General features: G+C 49.7%; 1 pseudogene; it reads left to right on the top strand.

Annotated features, from left to right (window-relative positions):
- The first annotated feature begins 6455 nt into the window (after positions 1-6455).
- Positions 6456-20249, top strand: LOC132237645 (septin-10-like; annotated as a pseudogene).
- The last annotated feature ends 350 nt before the right edge of the window (positions 20250-20599 follow it).

Genomic DNA, 20599 nt, shown 5'->3' with positions numbered 1-20599 from the left:
GAAATAGACCCATGAAGGTGGGACTTGGGCATTGGTCGGTTGTGCCCTTGGGCTTGAGCACAGTGCTGACCTCTTTGTCGATGAAAAGTGGGAGCCAGCTCTGGTTACTTGGAGCATCATCCCATACATGGAAAGATTGCAGGTTTGATTCCTGGTCAGGGCACATAACTGGTTTTGGGTTCTATACCAATTGGGGGCAGAAAAAAAAAGAGTTAAAACCTTTTGAAGGAGAAAGAAAGTGATTTCTAAAGCTGGTCATTTCTGAAAGTTGTAAGGTTTCTAACGAAAGATTTGTGAAAGTTATAGAATGTTTGTAAAGAAAAATATTGAAAAGAAGTTGAATAAATGACATAGGCCGGTAAGCCAGGGTAGTAGAATAGGGACATTGAAATAGTTAAAGGGCAATTTGGAGCCAACTAGTAAATCCTATCTTCCCTAAACCAAGGACCCTTAAGAGTAAATTATTTCATTTTGCCCCCCTAAACAGAGAGTAAATAGCTTATATCAATGTCCTCAGGGAGACTGATAGCAGAAATCCAATTAGTGTCATTTGCTGACACACCCAAGGACAAATGAAGTTAGAAAATAAAGCTTATTTTGGTTAGCCCTTTTCTGAAGCAAAAGTTCTATAAATTATTATATGTTATATTAATCAGGTATTAAAAAAGTAATCTTAGTTATAGGAACGGAAGTTTTACTTGCTTGTGTTTGTGTTTAATACCCCCTTGTCACTTTGAATGCTGTATAATCTCTTGGGAGAATGGGTTTGACAACCTTCCTAGGGCTTACATTTTAAGAAAAAGTGTTTTTTTACCTAGAGTTGGCTGTAGGTGATTCCAATAGGCCCTGGAATGCCTCAAAATCTTCCTACAGTGGAAACTAGGGGCCAAATTTCTTAAGAACTATGTTCTGGGTATCTCTTCTGCTTTAATCTCTCTCAGGTTAGAGGGCCTCCTGACCCAAGGCCACCGTGAGTTTCCAGTTCATCGCCATCGACCCGAGGACTACGTTTGTTCTAATCAAGACTTGGAAGGGAAGCAAGTAGGATCCCTCCTGGGAAGGACCCTACCTGTCTTGTTTACCACAGAGACTGCTGTTCGGACTGCAGAGCGAGGTTGGATCCATCACACACGGGTTAAGGGCGGGCACACCTCAACTTGGACAGCCATACCAGGACATGTCCCCTTGAAACTGACACTAAAAACTGTGAGCTGTCTTAATAACCATCATGTACTGAGTTCTGTTTGCTTTAGGGATCTGACAAATTGCAGGGGCTTACAATATGGGCTGGAGAAAGGTGTACAATCTGGATCGTGCTTATCCAGTTCAGTTATTGATTATAGATAACTTGAATGGCTTGGATATTTCAGCTTTTAGGTCAAAAGATTGGCTAGGACTAGATTTAGGAATAGATGTCACAGGACAAGATCCTCTAGGCCACTGCCACCAGCATGCAAATAGGAGTAGGATAGCCCTAGCCGGTTTGGCCCAGTGGATAGAGCATTGGCCTACGGACTGAAGGGTCCCAGGTTCTATTCTGGCCAAGGGCACATGCCTGGGTTGTGGGCTTGATCCCTAGTAGGGGGCGTGCAGGAGGCAGCCAATCAATGATCCTCTGTCATCATTGATGTTTCTATCTCTCTATCCCTCTCCCTTCCTCTCTAAAATCAATTAAAAAATATATTTTTAAAAAAGAAGTAGGATATAAGGGAACGAATGCCTGGTTGGAATGGATTAACTATTCTGTACGCGCCCTAATAAAAGCGACTGTTACGCTTGCACGGCAGGAAGGCTAGAGGCCCAATTGGTCCCATTTCCATTCAGACAGTAATGGGGTGGAACGTGCTTGCCTTGTACCGGGAGGAAACCACCTGGGGAAACGCTTCCTGTGAGACTCTTGCCCTGTTGTTCCCATCAACAGAGGTAAAGAGCAAGGACCCCCAAAACGATCCGGCCCGTCCTCTGACGTAAACTATACCTCCTGCCTCTCAAAGGGGGCACAGTGCTCGGAGTTCATGAGAAATGTATCCGGATGCGTGAACGGCCGAGCATCCTCAGAGGCCCATCGTGATGCCCTGTCGGTGCCCGTGCCGATGCCTGGTGGTGTCATGGGGACCCTGGCGTGGGCCCTGCCCAGCAGTTGGAGTGGACCGTGCGCTCTGATACAATGGCTCTCCCTTTCACGTCGGCACATCGTAAACCTTTCTCAATGGACAGACAGACTAGGAAGAGGAGAGAGTCCGGGGGCTCCTTTGATCCCCATATACACACAGATCCCACTGGGGTTCCCGGAGGCGTGCCATGGAGTTTAAGGCTAGAACGCAGATTGCTGCCGGGTTTGAGTCTGTCCTGTGCTGGTGGCCACTGTGAACAAGAATATGGTGGATTGGTTATAGTTTCAATCTAGAACCAGCAAAGGCTTGTTAACTACAGTTGAGACACAGCTAAAGGATAGTGAGCAGCTAGATGCCAGCAGCAGGATGACCTGGAGAACAGGTTGGCCTTGGATATGGTTCTGGCAGAAGGAGGAGGAAGGTGTGTCATGCTGGGGCCAGTGCTGCACATTCATTCCTGACAACACGGCACGCGGACCGTCGCTGAGCCTAAGGCCCCGGCAGCTTTAGTGCCGAGTGAGCTGGAGCCGGGGACTGAAGCTCCTTCTCCGATCCCCTGGGCGACGGATGGAAAGTGGAAGGCGCGATGGTGTCCACGTCACCCCTTCGATTGGGAGCGACAGTGATGGGAAGTCACATCATTCCCACGTCTTATCAAAGTCAATGACTGCCAGCTGAGTTTGAAGAAAAGAGTTTAAATAAAGAAAAGGGGGGAGCCCTAGTCAGTTTGGCTCAGTGGATAGAGCGTCGGCCTGCAGACTGAAGGGTCCCAGGTTCGATTCTGGCCAAGGGCACGTGCCCGGGTTGGGGGCTCAATCCCCAGTCGGGGGCGTGTAGGAGGCAACCCATCAATGATTCTCTCTCATCATTGATGTTTCTATCTCTCCCCTCTCCCTTCCTCTCTGAAATCAATAAATAATATATATTTTTAAATAGTCCAAACATTAAAAACACACACACAAAAACTCGGAGAGAAGGTAAGTAAATCTAAACAGGACTTGCCTGTGTACTGTGTCTTGTGCAGGTCACCTTCATTCTCGAGTGATGGCTTAGCTGGTTAAATTGCCAGCTATCTCCCTCAGAACTGTGAAGACAGTGTTCCTATGTCTTCTACTTTTCATGGTTGTTGTTGAGAAATTTGCTATTTGTCCAGGCATCATTGCTTTGTGGAAAGCATTTGTTTTCTTCCTGGTTTCTTTTCAAATATTCCTGCACCTCTGAGTTCTTCAGTTTCTCTCTGATGTGTCTGGGTGAGGTGAAGGTTCAGTGTATCATGGGATTCCTTTCCTGAGAAGGAGATTTCTTGTCCAAAGTCAGTTCTGGAAGATGATCAGCCATAATCTCTTCTCACCATCTCTTTATCTGTTATAAGACCTTAAAACAGTGCCTGGCACACATTAGGTGCTTATAGACAGTTGTTGAATAAATTTGTAAATAACAGGAATTTTCTACATTCCCCCCTCAGTCTCTCTATCCTCTCCTGCCAATTTTTTCAGACATTTGTTAGAACATCTCATTCTGTTCACCATGCCTCTTCCTCTCTTTTACACATTTTTCATCTCTTTATCTTTCTGTGCTATATTTTTTATAATTTTGTCATTTATCTTTCAGTGCCCAATTCTAACCTCAGCTACTTCTAATCTTCTGTTTAACCCATCCATTGAGTATATAATAATCATTTGTAATCATTGACACCTGTGTGATCTTTTTTAATTGTATCCCATTCATTTCTCATTATTTTGATTACTTGCTTTATGACTTCAATAATTTTTGTTGTTGTTGTTCATCTTCACCCAAGGATATTTTTTTCCATTGATTTTTAGAGAGAGTGGAAGGGAAGAAGGAAGTGGGGAGAGAGAGAGAGAAACATCTATGTGAGAGAGACACATGGATTGGTTGCCTCCCATGCTTGCCCTGACAGAGGCCAGGGATAGACCTGCAACCCAGGCACGTGCCCTTAATGGGGACTCAAACCTGCAGTGCTTCCGTGTGCTGGCCAACACTCTAACCACTGAGCACACCAGCCAGGGGGACTTCAATGCTTTTTTAAAAAAATATTTTTATTCATTTCAGAGCGGAAGGGAGTGGGAAAGAGAGAGAAACACCAGTGATAGAATCATTGATTGGCTACCTCCTGCACGTCCCTCACTGGGGATTAAGCCCTCAACCGGGGTATGTGCCCTGACCGGGAATTGAACCGTGACCTTCTTCTGGTTCATAGGCCAGCACTCAACCACTGAACCAACCACACTGGCTGGGAAAGGACTTCCATAATTTTTCACATACTTGTAGCTTGAATCTTGTAATTCCATTATATGAAGTGCTGGAGGGTCTAACCCTGCCTGTTTGTTATGTAAACAAACTCTCATTCACGGTGGATTAATTCCTCGTGGGTTTTCTAATTCTGAATTGTGAGTTCTGTCCGTGGCCTTGGGAAAGACCTTCATAGGCTGTGGTGAAGATCAGATAAATGAACTCATATGAAGGTATGTCTCAAGTCCAGGTGGAAATAAAGTCACAATGAAAAGAATATATAGAGGGTAAGAACAGTCTACCAGTCATGCTATGTGTAAAGACAAAAACAAGACAAAACCTCATAGAGTGACATGCTTAAACCATCAAACTCCGGCAGGAATTACACAAGGGAGTGATATTAGAAACTCTCTTCCGTGGACCAGGCACGTTGCTCATCTTATCTCCAACCTTCATAACAATGGCCGGTGGTGGGATGGGGGGACAGTCCGTTTCACACAAAACTGCAACAGGGTCATCAATTTACAGCTCATTGGGGAAGCCCCTTAACCCAGATCTGAATGACTGTAAAGTTCATGCTCCTTCAAATCCACCCACTGTCCCTCAGAACTGTTATGGGGGGGCGGGGGGGGGGGGAGAAACTCACCATCATTTGTGCTATTTTTTCCTAGTTTCCGTTTTAATTTAGTCCAGTTACCCTAATAGATCATAAAAATGTGTTAAAATATTAACAATAAAGGAAAAAGAATGCATAAAAGTACAAAAGAATTGCATTTTAAGTAGAGAGATTTTAGTTTTTAATTTTCTTTCATTTTTCCAATTAGGATTTTTTTGTGTACAAAAAAAGGCAATTAACAGGAAGCTTACTTATGAGAAACCTCTAGGGTTCCCAGAATCCAATAAAAATGTATCTGAGCTGAGCTGAGCGTTCCAATGTAACACAGCAAACCAGTGTACATTCCAGCCCTTAACGAGGAGCTTGTGCCTGTAGCTTTAACAGAAGCAATTTTACTCAACAAACCGGAAACATTAAGGCTGATGGGTGGCAGGATGTTTCAGTGGTCAGGCCTGTGACCCAGGCGCAGGCAGGCTGCTGGGAGGTGCCGGAACATGAGGGCCTGGGCTGTGGTGCGCTTCCGAGGATGAGGTTCTGACCCGCCAGGGTGTTCAGCAGTTGCCAGCTGTGTTAAGTATCATCCGCATAAAGTACACCTCGTGTTTGGAGTTAGGAGATCTGATTTTTTTTAATCCTCACCCTAGGACAGTGCTTCGCAACCTTGGCTGCACATTAGAATCACCTGGGAATCTTTTTAAAATCCTGATTTCTGGGCCCCATCCTCCGGAAATTCTGTTTCTTTGTTACTCATGTTGTGGCCCCACCCCATAACAAAGAAACAGAATTTCTGGAGGATGAGGCCCAGAAATCAGGATTTTAAAAAGATTCCCAGGTGATTCTAATGTGCATCCAAGGCTGAGAACCACTGCCCTAGGACATGCTTAGAGAGAGAAAGGGGGAGGGAGGGAGGGAAAGAGAGAGAGAGAGAGAGAATGAGAGAAACATCGATGTGAGAGAGAAACATTGATCGGTTGCCTTCTGTGTGGGCCCCAGTGGGGGACTGGACCTGCAACCCAGGTATATGCTCGGACCAGGAATTGAACTGGCAACTTTTGATGCACAGGACAATGCTCAACCAACTGAGCCACTCCAGCTGGGCTAGGAGACCTACTATTAACAAGGTAGATTCAACTCACTGTTTAAGACATATGGTTGGCCCTAACTGCTTTGGCTCAATGGACAGAGCGTCAGCCTGTGGACTGAAGGGTCCCAGATTCAATTCCGGGCAAGGACACATGCCCGAGTTGTGGGCTGGATCCCCAATAGGGGGCGAGCAGGAGGCAGCCAATCAATGATTCTCTCTCATCATTGATGTTTCTATCTCTCTTTCCCTCTCCCTTCCTCTCTGAAATCAATAAAGATATATATTTAAAAATAAATAAATAAAACATATGGTCTGAGCGCAGGCCCTCTCCCTTGGGTGCTGAGGCCTCCAGCCACTCCAATGGCCCTCAGCTTCCCCCGCCCCAGCTCCCCTCTCCCCTGGCTCGCTCCTCCCCCAGTCCATGACCTCTGAGCCCGCACAGTGAATCTGTATTTGGTTTACAACCTGGGGCCGTAGCAGGAACACGGGCTTTGCAGTCAGACCAGACACATTTCTACAGCATACTGGCTTGTATGATTTGGGCTTTTTGGTCTCACATGGCAACAAAATCTTGTATTTCCTAACAAGTATCTGATGATGAACAGAGAAAACATTCCTTCTTTACCTATGTCTGGCCGTGTTGGTTTTGACAGTTTGCCTGATCAACTGGTCAACAGATCCATTCAGCAAGGCTTCTGTTTTCATATTCTCTGTGTTGGGGAGGCTGGAATTGAAAAACCAGTGCTGCCTGGCCAGCGTGGCTCTGTGGTTGAGCATTGACCTATGAACCTGGAGGTCAACAGTTCAATTCCCGGTCAGGGCACATGCCCTGGATTGTGGGCTCGATCCCCAGTAGGGGGCATGCAGGAGGCAGCTGATCAATGATTCTCTCTCATCATTGATGCTTCTTTTCTTTTCTTTTTTTTTTTTTAATTAAATTGTTATTGTTCAGATTATTACAGTTGTTCCTCTTTTTCCCCCCCATAGCTCCCCTCCACCCGGTTCCCACCCCACCCTCTGCCCTTACCCTCCTCACTGTCCTCATCCATAGGTGTACAAATTTTGTCCAGTCTCTTCCCGCATCTCCCACACCCCTTCCCGCCCCACCCCCTGCCTGAAAATAGTCAGTCCACTCCCTTTCTATGCCCCTGATTCTATTATAATCACCAGTTTATTCTGTTCATCAGATTATTTATTCACTTGATTTTTAGATTCACTTGTTGATGTGTATTTGTTGTTCATAATTTGTATCTGTACTTTTTTTTTCTTCTTCCTCTTCTTAAAGGATACCTTTCAGCATTTCATATAATACTGGTTTGGTGGTGATGAACTCCTTTAGCTTTTTCTTATCTGTGAAGCTCTTTATCTGACCTTCAATTCTGAATGATAGCTTTGCTGGATAAAGTAATCTTGGTTGTAGGTCCTTGGTATTCATCACTTTGAATATTTCTTGCCACTGCCTTCTGGCCTGCAAAGTTTCTGTTGAGAAATCAGCTGACAGTCGTATGGGTACTCCCTTGTAGGTAACTGACTTTCTTTCTCTTGCTGCTTTTAAGATTCTCTCTTTGTCTTTTGTTCTTGGCATATTTTTGGATTCTTTTTTCTTTTTGCTTTTCCGGTTGGGTGATTTTTGCTTCTTATTTCAGATCTTTGACTTGATTCTTGTGATCTTCTAGTCTGCTGTTGGAAGTCTGTATAATATTCTTTATTTCAGTCAGTGTATGCTTAATTTCTAGTTGGTCCTTTTTCACAACCTCGAGGGTCTCACTAGACTTATTGAGGATCTCATTAAATTTATCGGCGGTCTCACTAGATTTCTTGAGTGTCTCACTAAGTTTATTGGCGGTTTCTAGAAAATTCTTGAAAAACCTTAAAAGTGTGGTTTTGAACTCTATTCCAGTCGTTTGCTTTTCTCCATTTCTGTCATTTGTGTCCTGTTTCTTTGTCTCAGCATTTTTTATGCTTTGCTGTGTCGATAGAGAGGCTTTCTGTGCTAAGTGTCCTATAGGGCCCGGTGGCTCAGCCTCCCCAATTACCTGAGGTGGACACTCTTGGTGCACCCCCTTGTGGTCTTTGTGCACAGTCTTGTTATAGTTAAGCCTTGATTGTTGTAGGTAACACTGGGAGGGATTGACCTCCAGGCCAATTGGCTGTGAGAATCAGCTGTGTCTGCAATGAGAGAACTTCCATGCCAGAGACACCCTTCTGGGGCAAGACTTGCTTCAGTGGGGCTTTGGTGCTCCCCGAGTCTGCCCCCTGAGTGTGTCCCTTATGGATCTGAGGAGTTGTAATCTGGATGGTTCCACTCTGACCACTGGGTACACTGGCTCTTGGATCGCTAAGGAGGTGCTAATTTAGCCTCTGCCTGAGGCTACCCAGCAGGAGTTAAGCTGTGAAGGAATGCAAGCTGCTGTGGGGCCTTGGTCCAGCTTCAGTTGGTTAGGTAATTTTCAGATTGCAAAAGGCCAGGCCTTTCATATGCAAAAGGCGGTGCACAGCTTGGGTGGGGCGGGGTCCCAGGGGATCAATAGGGCAGAGCAAGCATCTATGGCTGCCCTCAGAGGCCCCGCTTCTCAGTGTCCCGGTAATCGCTGCAAGCACCTCTGAGAGAAAGCTGCCCTCTAGGTCCAACCAATGCCAGACAGTCTAGCCCAGCTGTGGGCAAACTATGGCCTGCGGGCCAGATCCAGCCATTTGAAATGAATAAAACTAAAAAAAAAAAAAAAAAAAGACCGTACCCTTTTATGTAATGATGTTTACTTTGAATTTATATTAGTTCACACAAACACTCCATCCATGCTTTTGTTCCGGCCCTCCGGTCCAGTTTAAGAACCCATTGTGGCCCTCGAGTCAAAAATTTTGCCCACCCCTGGTCTAGCCTCTCCCCGTATGAGCCTGGGTCCCCAGAGACTCGCCCGGAACTGGAGATCAGAGCAGTCGGGAGCTTGAGACTCCCTCCTGATTGAAAAAGACAACCATGTCCTCAGCCGCCAGCCCTTTCCGCGTGCACCTCCGTACCTCTGCACTTTACTTCCACACCGCACCTCCTCTGAGTCTTGGTATGCTTTTCTCTTTCCTTCTAGTTGTAGAATTTCCACTCAGCCAGCCTTCCTGTGGTTCTGGATAATGTCTGTTTTATCTTTTAGTTGTATTTTCGAAGTGGTTGTGTGAGGCAGCAATTTCCGGTGTTTACCTATGCTGCCATCTTGGTTTCTGTCTCATCATTGATGTTTCTATCTCTCCCTTCCTCTCTGAAATCAATAAAAATATTTTTTAAAAAAGAAAAACCAGTGCTGATTGATATATTGTTTTTTGTGTGTGTTTTTTTTGGTGTGTGTGTATTTTTTAAAATGTTTTTATTGATTTCAGAGATAGGAAGGGAGAGGGAGAGAGACAGAAATATCAATGATAAGAGAGAATCATTGATTGGCTGCCTCCTGCACCATCCCACCATTCTCCCTCTCCCCTCTCCCCGCCCCCCCCCCCACACACTGAGGATTGAACCCACAACCCAGGCATGTGCCCTGACCGGGAATCAAACCATGACCTGGTTCATGGGTTCTACACTCAATCACTGAGCCATACTGGCCAGGCTGATATTAAATTGATTAGGGTGACATTGGTCAATGTGAACATATAGGTTTCAGGTGTAGGTTTTTATATTACAAGATCTGTATATTGCACCGTATTGAAGATCATGAATCATCACTTTTTTACCCATGTTAGACTTAAAGCTCAGACATATGAACTCCAAGAAAGCAATGTTTGGTTGAAACTGACCATTGTGAGTACAGTAGGATTTGGTGACCAAATAAACAAACAAGAGAGCTACCAACCAATAGTTGACTGCACAGATGCTCAGTTTGAGGCCATTTCCAAGAACTGAAGATTAAGTGTTCTCTCTTTACCTGCCATGAATCTCGCATCCACACGTACCTCTACTTTCTCTCACCAACTTGATGTCTTTACCATGAAGAGCCTTGACAGCAAGGTGAGCTTGATAGCAGTGATTGCCAAAGCAGGTGCAGTTTCTTTTTCTTTTTTAAAATATATTTTTCTTGATATAAAGTTGTGGTACATTTACACCATGGAATACTATGTAGTAATAAAAAGAAGGATCTCTTACCCTTTGAGACAGCATGGAGGGACCTGGAGAGTATCATGCTAAGTGAAATAAGCCAGTCAGAGAAAGACAAGTATCACATGATCTCAGTCATATGTGGAATCTAAGTAACAAGATAAACTGATGAACGGAGTGGATCCAGAGAAGTAAGCATGCAACAGACTGACAAATCTCAGAGGGAAAGGGGAATGGGGGATGGAAAAAGACTAACCAAAGAACTTAGATGCACATATAAGGACAATAGTTCAGTGAAGGCCTGAAGGGGGGGTGGGGGGTGGAGGGGGTTAATGGGGAAAAAGAGGGGGAATATCTGTAATACTTCAACAATAAAGATAATTTTTTTAAAAAAGCTACTTCCAAGATATACCAGAACAAACAAACGAACAAGGTATAGCAGAACCAGGCCTATGTGCAATCCGTGGGAACCTGAAGAACAAGGGCCCTAAGAACTCCATTTTATGTAAAGCAAGGGTTCCAGGTCACAGAGGTCACCACAAGCAAAGGTTACTAAAATGTTGGAAGTTCTTGCCGTTTCTATTTGCTATATCAATTACTCTGTACCTGGAAAATGGCACAGTTCCTGCCATTTATGGAAAAATACTTTTAAGGACAAGGTCAATACGTAACCCAGAGTGGGTAACCACTACTGTTGGGTTTTAAGGTGAATGGAGATGGTTTCTCCTGACGCCCACTTACTGCGCCTTTGCAGAGAGCTACAGGTCAGAGCAGTGTCAGCGCCTAACTCATCCGTATCATGGCCGATCGCATTATATTCCAAGATGAACCTTTATGTGTGCACGCTAAAGGTAAAATTTTGGGAATACGTTTTAAAAAGTATTATGAACCTGAAACTCTAACCTCTCAATAGTCTTATAGAACTTTTTATTTTTTTTGACATAATTATCCAGTGGTAACATGATCCTAAGCTTTTGTATCAAATTTTAGATAACATGATGGCTTTTCCATGCTTCAGTATGCCTTACTGAGGTTGATGAAACAAAATATGTCTACAAGTGAAAACATCCAAGTATATATAAGCCTTTTTGCTAGTGATAAGTACTTTTGAACCTGGGTGCTATCATAGTATTTTCATTAGGATATATTATAAACTTGATGCTTAAAACTATGTCTTCCAGAGGAAAAAAAATAAGAAGAATAAATCATGTTATTAAAAAATATTTCTTGCCCTAACTGGTTTGGCTAAGTGGATAGAGCATCGGCCTGCAGACTGAAGGGTCCCAGGTTCAATTCTGGTCAAGGGCATGTACCTTGGTTGTGGGCACATCCTCAGTGGGAGGTATGCAGGAGGCAGCTGATCGATGCCCTCTCCTTTCCTTTCTGTAAAAAATCAATAAAATATGCTTTTAAAAAATTTCTTAAGAAAATAGCTATGGACATCTGAGTATTAAAGATATAAAATAAAATACTGTCTACCTTAAAAAAAATTTTTTTAATTGACTTGAGAGAGAGCCTGGCTGGTGTGGCTCAGTGGTTGAGCATTGACCCATGACCCAAGAGATCACTGGTTTGATTCCCAGTCAGGGCATATGCCCCAGTTGTGGGCTTGATCTCTAGTAGGGGGCCTGCAGGAGGCAGCCATTCAATATTTCTCTCTCACTGATTTTCCTATCTTTCTACCCCTCTCCCTTCCTCTCTCTCTAAAATCAATAAAAACATATATTTTTTAGTTGACTTGAGAAAGATTTGTTTTTCCACGTATTTAAATGGCCCCGGTGAGGCTGAGACGGCCCCTGGGAAGCCGAGAAAAATACCACATGAACTCACTCATTTATGGATAATAAGGACCATTATAGACTGATGAACAAAAATGGATACAGAGGCAGAGCAACATGAGCAGACTGTCAAACTACAGTGGGAAGCCTGGGGAGGGTTGCGGGGGGGGGGGGGGGGGGAAGGAGATCAACCGAAGGACTTGTATGCATGCATATGAGAATAACCAATGGACACAAGACACTAGGGGGTGAGGGAGGCCGGTGGAATGTCAAGGGGTGGGGGGAAAGGAGACATGTGTAATACTCTTTGTAATACTTTAAGAAATAAAACAAAATTAAATTTTAAAAAAAGTAAAAAAAATATTTTTTAAATAAATAAAAAATATAAAAAATATATTTTTATTTCAGAGAGGAAGGGAGAGGGAGAGAGAGAGATAGAAACATTAATAATGAGAGAGAACACCCCCCCAACCCCCCCACCCCAGGATCAAACCTGCAACCCAGGCATGTGCCCTGACCAGGAATCAAACTGTGACCTCCTGGTTCATAGATCAACACTCAACCACTGAGCCATGCCAGGCTCCATATCTAGATATATAAAAGACAAACGACCAGAACGCTGGAACGACCAGAACAACTGGTGGCTATGGTGCGCACTGTGGCCAGCCAACCAGCCCATTGTGGGGGGTGGCCTCTCCCCCTGGACAGCCGTGGCCAGATCGGGGGTGAGGCTGGCTGGTCAACCTCCTGTGGCCCCTCCCCTGGCTGGCCCAGCCCCTGATTGGCCCCCCCTGATTGGCCAGCCAACCACCCGTGGCCCCTCCCCTTGGCAAGCCCCACCCCAATTGGCCCCCCAAGCCCAATCGGGGGTGGAGCCGGCTGGCCATTTGCCACATCCCCTTCCCCTTTGCTGGTCTGGCCCGATCAGCCCCCATCAGGGCAGGCCGGCCGGATCCCACCTGTGCATGAATTCATGCACTGGGCCTCTAGTGTGTCTTAATAAAGCCACTGCCAATACCCCAGGGCGTTCACCCCATGCAAGGCAGGGATGAAGGCCCTCACGCTACTCTCTGCAGGGGCCTGTGCAAAGGTCAGGACCCAGGGTCAGGGCTGTTAGGTGCGATTGCACAATGCACTACAGGTGCCTCTCCAGAGGGTCGGACTCCACACTATCCACAAGCATTGCCGGAGGATCCCAGCTCCCGGATGCAGCCAATGTTCAATATTTCCCACCTATTGTCTCTTTAATTGGTATAAAGTGGTTATCTCATTGACATGAGTCTTTCATTTATCATTTCTAGAAGTTCAATTTGGTTCTTTTAAAAATCTGTCATACCACTTTTTCTAGTTTCCTGTTTCTTGCAGATATATTCAACCTATTTATTTTTTACAATATATATTTTTATTGATTGAGGAGAGGGAGCGGGAGAGGGAGAGAGAGAGAGATAGAAATATCAATGATGAGAGAGAATCATTGATCGGCTGCCTCCTGCACACCCTCCACTGGGCATATGCTCTGACCAGGATTCGACTGTGACCTCCTGGTTCATAGGTTGACGCTCAACCACTGAGCCATGCCGGCTGGGCTCATCCTACTTGTATTTCTTTAAAATAGTGAACTTATTTTATAATCTGTATCAGACAGCTCCAATATCTAAAGTCTTTAGATGGGGTTGCCCCTAGGCCATAGGACACCTTTATGCAAATTAGAAAAAGCGGCCCTTCTTCAAGCACATTTTTTTTTAAAGTTAGAATATTATCACAAAACCTGACCATATCTGCCAGGGAGAACGCCAGCACTCTGGTGGCACCCACATGTACCCACACTGTCACCTACTCCAGGACCCAGCGCACAGCTGCTGATGGCCACCCTCTGTCCTCACTGCCCCCAGGCGTCCGATTTGGAGTCTGGGAGGCACTGAAATCGGGCTTCTGAGGCAGCAGGCCGGAGCCCAATTTCCTTACCCGAGTTACCTTTGACTATATGCTGCTCATTACACTTGAACAACTATTCTGGCCAGGGTGGCTGAGTTGGTTGAGCGTGTGCCGAAAGGTTTTGGGTTTGATTCCAGGCAGGGCACGTACCTGGGTGTCAGGTTCAGGCGGGGTTCATACAGAAGGAAGCCCATCCATTTCTTTATCACATCTCTCTTCTCTCTCTCTCCCTTCCTCTCTCTAAGCCTGATGTCAAATGAGGATTAAACAAAATAATAGGGCCGAAACCGGTTTGGCTCAGTGGATAGAGCGTTGGCCTGCGGACTGAAAGGTCCCAGGTTCGATTCCGGTCAAGGGCATGTACCTGGGTTGCGGGCATATCCCCAGTAGATGTGCAGGAGGCAGCTGATCGATGTTTCTCTCTCATCGATGTTTCTATCTCTCTCCCTTCCTCTCTGTAAAAAATCAATAAAATATATTTTAAAAAATAATAATAATAGGAATAATTTGAGGGCCAGAAGACGGTAATTTCCCCCACAGAGAATTTGTGTTGGCTTCTCCCAGGGGCCAGGGGCATTGCCAGGCTGAGCTACCCAAGTCAAGGCTTGGGAACCCCTGGACCCCCAGGCACACAGAGGCAGGCTGCAATGCTGGCGGGGGGTCCACTTCCGGCTCACTCTCACCCCGGTTTACTGGGGGGAAGGGTCTCCTGGGAGCCCTCCTCCGCCTTGGGGCAGGGCCTGGCTGCGAGGGAGCCTAGCCACCCGCAGGGACCATGGACAGGGGCTCACCTCCCTGTGGGCAGAGGTGGAGGGAGTGCCCTCTCCGCTCCCAGGCCCCTGTGACCTGAAGAGTGAGGCTGTCCCACCTGTCAGTTCCTCACAGAGGGTGCTGTCTGTCACAGGCCACCCTGCTATTCCAGGGTTTCAGCAGGAGGGTTGCTGGAGGGAGTGTCCTGCTATTACCAGGAAGAGAAGTCGTGTGGTTTTAATTGCATTTCTTTGATTAGCGGTGGATCTCAGCATCTCTTCTTATGGTAGCAGTTCTAGTTTGCTCTCCTGTGAAATGCCTATGCGCCCGGGGTCCTCTTCCGGTTCGCTGCTTTTCTCTCTACTTGCAGGTGTTCCTGACAACGCTAGCCACTAATTCTGTGTTCATTTTATAGAATACCTTTTCCTAGTCGGATACCCATCCAGCCAGTACCTCTATGGTGCTCTTTGCGGGACAGAAATCCTGGATTTCGATGCGGGAAAATTCAACATATTGCTCTCCTCGGGCGGTTTGAAATGTGTCGGTGTGGCCCTGAGTGAGGGCTCCAAGCCGCTCTTCCGCAGCGTTGGGCCTGCGCGAGGCCACGGGGCTCTGCGCCCTGTGCTCCGGGCTGTTCCCCAGCGGCGCCTGCCAGCGCCCCGACGCCCCAGCCCTCGCAGGTGCTGCTGTGACCCGTGTGCCCGCCGCTGCATAGGAAGCTGCTTCAGATCTCGGGCGGGTGCAGCTCTGCCATCTCCACCCTGCTTCTGCCCGCGTGCAGGCAGCCAGGTTATTTTTGGACACTGATTCTGTCATCCAGCGCTTTGGTTGTCCTAGTTTTTGCCACCGGAAACTTTGATAAATATTATGTCATGCACGCCCCTGTCCAAGGAACTGGTAAGAGGCGGGACGCGAGAGGACGAAGGCCCGAGCCCTGGAGGGGACCTGGGCTGGCCCCTCGGGCATCCCATTCCACCGAGTTCCTGGGGAGATGGCCCGCCCGGCCGCTCAGGGCTGGGAGGCAGGTGCCAAAGGAAGAGCGGGCTCGCCTTCCAGCGGGGAGACGCGCCATAGTCCGCGATAGAAACGCTGCTTAACCGCACCCACCGCGCTTTGGTCTCACAGAGCGCCCTCAAGGCTGGGAGGGGAATACACCTACTTACCCGCAGACCACCTGCGCTCCCGCTGCCCTGGGCTTATGGGAAGTAGTCAAATGCTTTGCTGAAATTCGGGCGCACCGTGTCCACGGTCCTCGGAGGAATTTCACACAGGAGAGCAACCTGGGACTGCGCCGTGAGAATGCGTGCAGCTCCCCATCACGCGTTCTGGTGATGTGCTCAGCGGCGCTCCGCCTCAGAGGCCCGCGGGCTGCCTGCTGGGAGGACTCATCAGGACCAGAGACTCAAGAACAGGAGCTGAAGTTCTTGTTTATCGCTGGAGGTACTTACCCTTCGCCCAGCAATTCCGGGGAGCCTGGGGGCGCCCTCTTCTGGGTCCACTGCGGGAGATGGCAACGCAGTGTTTCCACCACGGGGTCCTGCCCCGTGAATGAATTAGGAATGCATTTAGCAGGTAGTGACAGGCAGCCTTTTAAATAAAATAGAATGAATAGAATGCAAAGTGTTCGGTAGGTAGTACACTGTAGGTAGTAAGGGTATGTACATACCGTTTTATGAAATTTTCCTCTCATTATATATAACTAGAGACCCGATGCATGAAATTTGTTCAAGAGTAGGCCTTCCTTCCCCGGCTGCCCCAACCGGCTTCCCTCGCAGAGGGTGGCCCCGCCCACCCACCTGTCTGTGAGGCACCATGGGGTGATGGCCACCGACCAAATGCGTTGCACCGGCCTTGGCTGGCCTGGCACCAGTAGGTGTCATAGCATGGTCCTGTATGGTTGTCCTGATGGTAGTTCTGCTGTTCAGCCGTTCAGTTGATTTGCATATTATGTTTTTATTATATAGGATATGTATGTGTGCTGGGCTAAGATCTAAAATATAGGGTGTCCCAAGCAAAATAAGCCAGTCAGAGAAAGACAAGTATCACATGATCTCACTCATATGTGGAATCTAATGAACAAAATAAACTGATGAACAAAATAGGTCCAGAGACATAGAAGCATGGAACAGACTATAGAACCTCAGAGGGAAGGCAGGGGAGGGTGGGTAGAGATTAACCAAATAACTTATATGCATATGTGCACAACCCATGGACACAGACAATAGTGTGGTGAAGCCCTGGGCGTGGGGGTGGGGACAGGTATGGGGTGGAGGGGATCAATGGGGAAAGAAAGGGAGACATCTATAATACTTTCAACAAAAGATAAGCTTAAAAAATAAAAAAAATTGGGTGTCCCAAAAAACGTATATACACACTTTGAATAATTATAAAAGTGTTTATTAAAATATGTTTCATTTTCAAAATTGAGCTATGAGCTGTATTTTTGGAGATGCCCTGTACATCTCTTACTGTGGGTCTTGGTCAAATTTAAGTTTGAAAGTTGCTGGCATAGTGATTACATTCGTCCTCTTGAATCAACTACAACAGGCTTCAACTGTGTGACTTTGAGCAAGTAACCTACAGGAATTTCCTCCGTAAAACAAGACGGTAATACCTACCTCTTTGGGTTGTTATGAGGATAAAATTAAGTAATAAGAGCAAATTGGCCAGGTCAGCACCTAGAATGGAAAGTGTTGGGAAGATGTGGTTATTGCCAACGTTGTGATAGGGGGATTTATAATCTGATAGAGCACCTAAATTAATCTGAAAAAATTATCACTTTATTTTATTATTTTTAAAAATATATTTTTATTGATTTCAGAGAGGATAGGAGAGGGAGAGAGAGTTAGAAACATCAATGATGAGAGAGAATCATTGATCAGCTGCCTCCTGCATACACCCTACTGGGGATTGAACCCACAGCCCTGGCATGTGCCCTTGACTGGAATCGACCCCAGGACCCTTCAATCCACAGTCTGACACTCTATCCACTGAGCCAAACCAGCTAGGGCAATCATATTATTTTAAATCTTAGAACACATATACTTATGTGAATAGGGGGTTAAGTTTTTCTTAAGTTTCCTTTCCAAGGCCTGGGCGAAGTGATTGAGGAGTGACTCAGCTGTGAATCCAGCCAGCAGAACCGTAAGCAGGGTCAGACCCACCCACCACGAGTCAAAACATCGTCTCATCGCCTGATGACGGACAGTAGCTGAGGTGTGGGGACTCCAGAGCTGCATGTAGCTGCGCTCGGTTCCCAGCCTCACCGCAGCCCCGTCCCCGTGGTAGTCCTGACCCGCACCTTGCTGGGCGGGAGGCAGGACTGGGTGCTGGGAAGCCGCTGCCTTCTCGGTGGGCTGGCCTCTCAGTAAACGCCTCCTATGACTCAGCCTGCCTTCGCCATTGGACGCGTTCACCTTCCCGGTTTCTAACCCTAAAGGAGAGCACCGCCCTCACTCGGGTTCCGGCCAGACAGAAGCGGGGTGCAGCCGGCCAGGATGTGCTGGATCTGCCCGCCCGTCCCCCCCCCCCCCCCGCGGCTTTCCCCGTTTCTCTGTTCCTCACGTTCCCTGCGACCGATCCCTGTCGCCCTGAAGCTGCGCCCTGCAAACTGGGCCGCGGCGGCACCCGCACCGGGATGGCTGTGCTCGGGCCGCCGCCCGCGGGCCTTGGGCGGAGGCCTTTCCCGCCCCCAGCGAGCGAGGCGTCGGCGTCACCCCTGCCCTCCCGGCCCCCGGACCCTCCGCCTTCCCAGCCCTCTGCCCTCTGCCCCCCACCCCGCACAGCCCGCGGCCCCCCGCCCTCTGCCCGCCACCCCGCACAGCCCGCGGCCCCCCGCCCTCTGCCCCCCACCCCGCACAGCCCGCGGCCCCCCGCCCTCTGCTCCCCACCCCGCACAGCCCGCGACCCCCCGCCCTCTGCCCGCCACCCCGCACAGCCCGCGGCCCCCCGCCCTCTGCTCCCCACCCCGCACAGCCCGCGGCCCCCCGCCCTCTGCTCCCCACCCCGCACAGCCCGCGGTCCCCCGCCCTCTGCTCCCCACCCCGCACAGCCCGCGGCCCCCCGCCCTCTGCTCCCCACCCCGCACAGCCCGCGGCCCCCCGCCCTCTGCCCGCCACCCCGCACAGCCCGCGGCCCCCGCCCTCTGCCCTCCACCCCGCACAGCCCGCGGCCCCCGCCCTCTGCCCTCCACCCCGCACAGCCCGCGGCCCCCGACCGCGCAGCCGCGGGAGGACAGCCTGACGTGGCCGCCGGGCCCGGGGGCGGCGGGAAGAGCGTTACTGTCGCCGCATGGACAGTGGCCTCGCCGGGTCTCACCGCAGCGGGCGCGGCGTCCACTCTCCCGCGAGCGCGTGTGAAACAGGAGAAACGTCCGCTCTGTCCCTGGAGGCTCAGGGCTGCGGGGGGCGGCGGGATGCAGGCGCCGAGCTGGCGGGGACCCACTGCCGCCGCCGCGTTCCCCCCTCGCGGTGGCCTGGAGGGGCCCGAGGCAGCGCCCGGGAAGCCCTTCGTGTGGACAGGCCCCGGCTGGGGGGCGGGGGGGAGCCTGGAGGGCGCATAGCTGTGGGGACGACAGAGGCCAGTGAACCCCCCCTGCCCTCAGCGACTCCGGGAGGGCGGCCACCCTCCCCCTAGCCCGCCCCCCACCCACCCCCTACCCTTCACCGCCCCCCCGCCCCCCCACCCCACCCCCTACCCCGCATCACGGCCTCCACTCAGAGCCTGCGGGTCGGAGCTGCGGGACCAAAGCCCTTTCCGATGCAGAGACCGCTGGTTACTTCTCCCCGCCCGTCTCCCCCATTTCAGTCCCCACACAAGTGAGCTGACAGAACAGGGGACCCAGCTCACTTAAGGGGACGCCTAGCCAAACCTTTTTTGAAAAGATATTGTCACGTTTCAACCCGAGTTGGAGCGAGTCCTCCCGCCCCCCCGCAACCTCCTCCAGGGCCACCCCTGCAGGGTGACGGCCCGGCCGCACGTCTCCCCCGGGGAGCGGCCTGCTGGGCCAAGCCCCTTCCTGGCACCTCGGTTATTCCCTTTGGGTCAAGGCCGCAGCCACCAGCCCCACGCACACACCGTGTCGCTGCCTAGGGAGGCCCGGCCAACGCGCCCTGGTGCCCGGAGCTGCCTCTTCCCGGAGGCTTATAAACGATTCGCTGCGGAGGACCAGTTTCTTTGGCGGCGGGGAGGACACGCATGTTTTCGGGGCGCTGCCTCAGTGCTGGAGGGAACCCGGTGTCTGCAAGCCGCAGGGCAGGCTGGCCGTGGCCAGGGGGCAGGGCAGCGCGAGCCACTGCGAGCTGTTCCCTTCCACCTCCCGCCCAGCTTGTGCGGCCTCCAGGCGTCTAGAGCCCCTGAGCAGGGCGCCCGCGGCAGCGGCTTTCCAGAAAGGCAGGGGTGACCGGGGCTGCGACCCAAGTGCTCCCGCTCCGCTGAGAACCGGTGGGGGTGCCGCATCCGCACGGGGACAATAGGCCCTGGCTGCAGCCGGCGGGTGTGGCCCGTCCTGCCCTCTCGCTCCAGGCTGCTGGCCTGTGCGCTGCCCCTGCCCCAGCTCTCCAGGACCAGCCAAACCTCCGCGGCCCGCACGGCGCCCCTGCAAGAGACGTGCTGGTCCTACCCCGGGGACCTGCGGGTGTGAACTGGTTTGGGAAAAGGGCGTTTGCAGCGGTGATTAAGAATCTTGAGTGGGGTCATCCTGGGTTAGCAGATGAACCCTAAGTCCAATGACAAGTGTCCTAAGACACAGGAGGAGACACAAACAATGGAGAGTCCGTGGAGATGGAGGCAGAGAATGGGGTTGCACAGCCACAAAGCAAAGAACGCGTGGCCCCGAGAGCTGGCGGAGCAAAGGCCTATCCCCGAGCCTCAGCGGAGCGCGCCCTGCAGGCCCTGGCTGTGGACGCCTGGCCCCCGGAAGTGAGGGAACGTGTGCTGTTTGATGCCACTTGGTGGTGGCTGGTGATGGTGGCCCAGGGGCACTAACGCACC

This window comes from Myotis daubentonii, chromosome 6 (genome assembly GCF_963259705.1).
Source record: "Myotis daubentonii chromosome 6, mMyoDau2.1, whole genome shotgun sequence".
Lineage (NCBI taxonomy): Eukaryota > Metazoa > Chordata > Mammalia > Chiroptera > Vespertilionidae > Myotis > Myotis daubentonii.
This window is presented reverse-complemented; position numbering and strand designations above follow the sequence as displayed.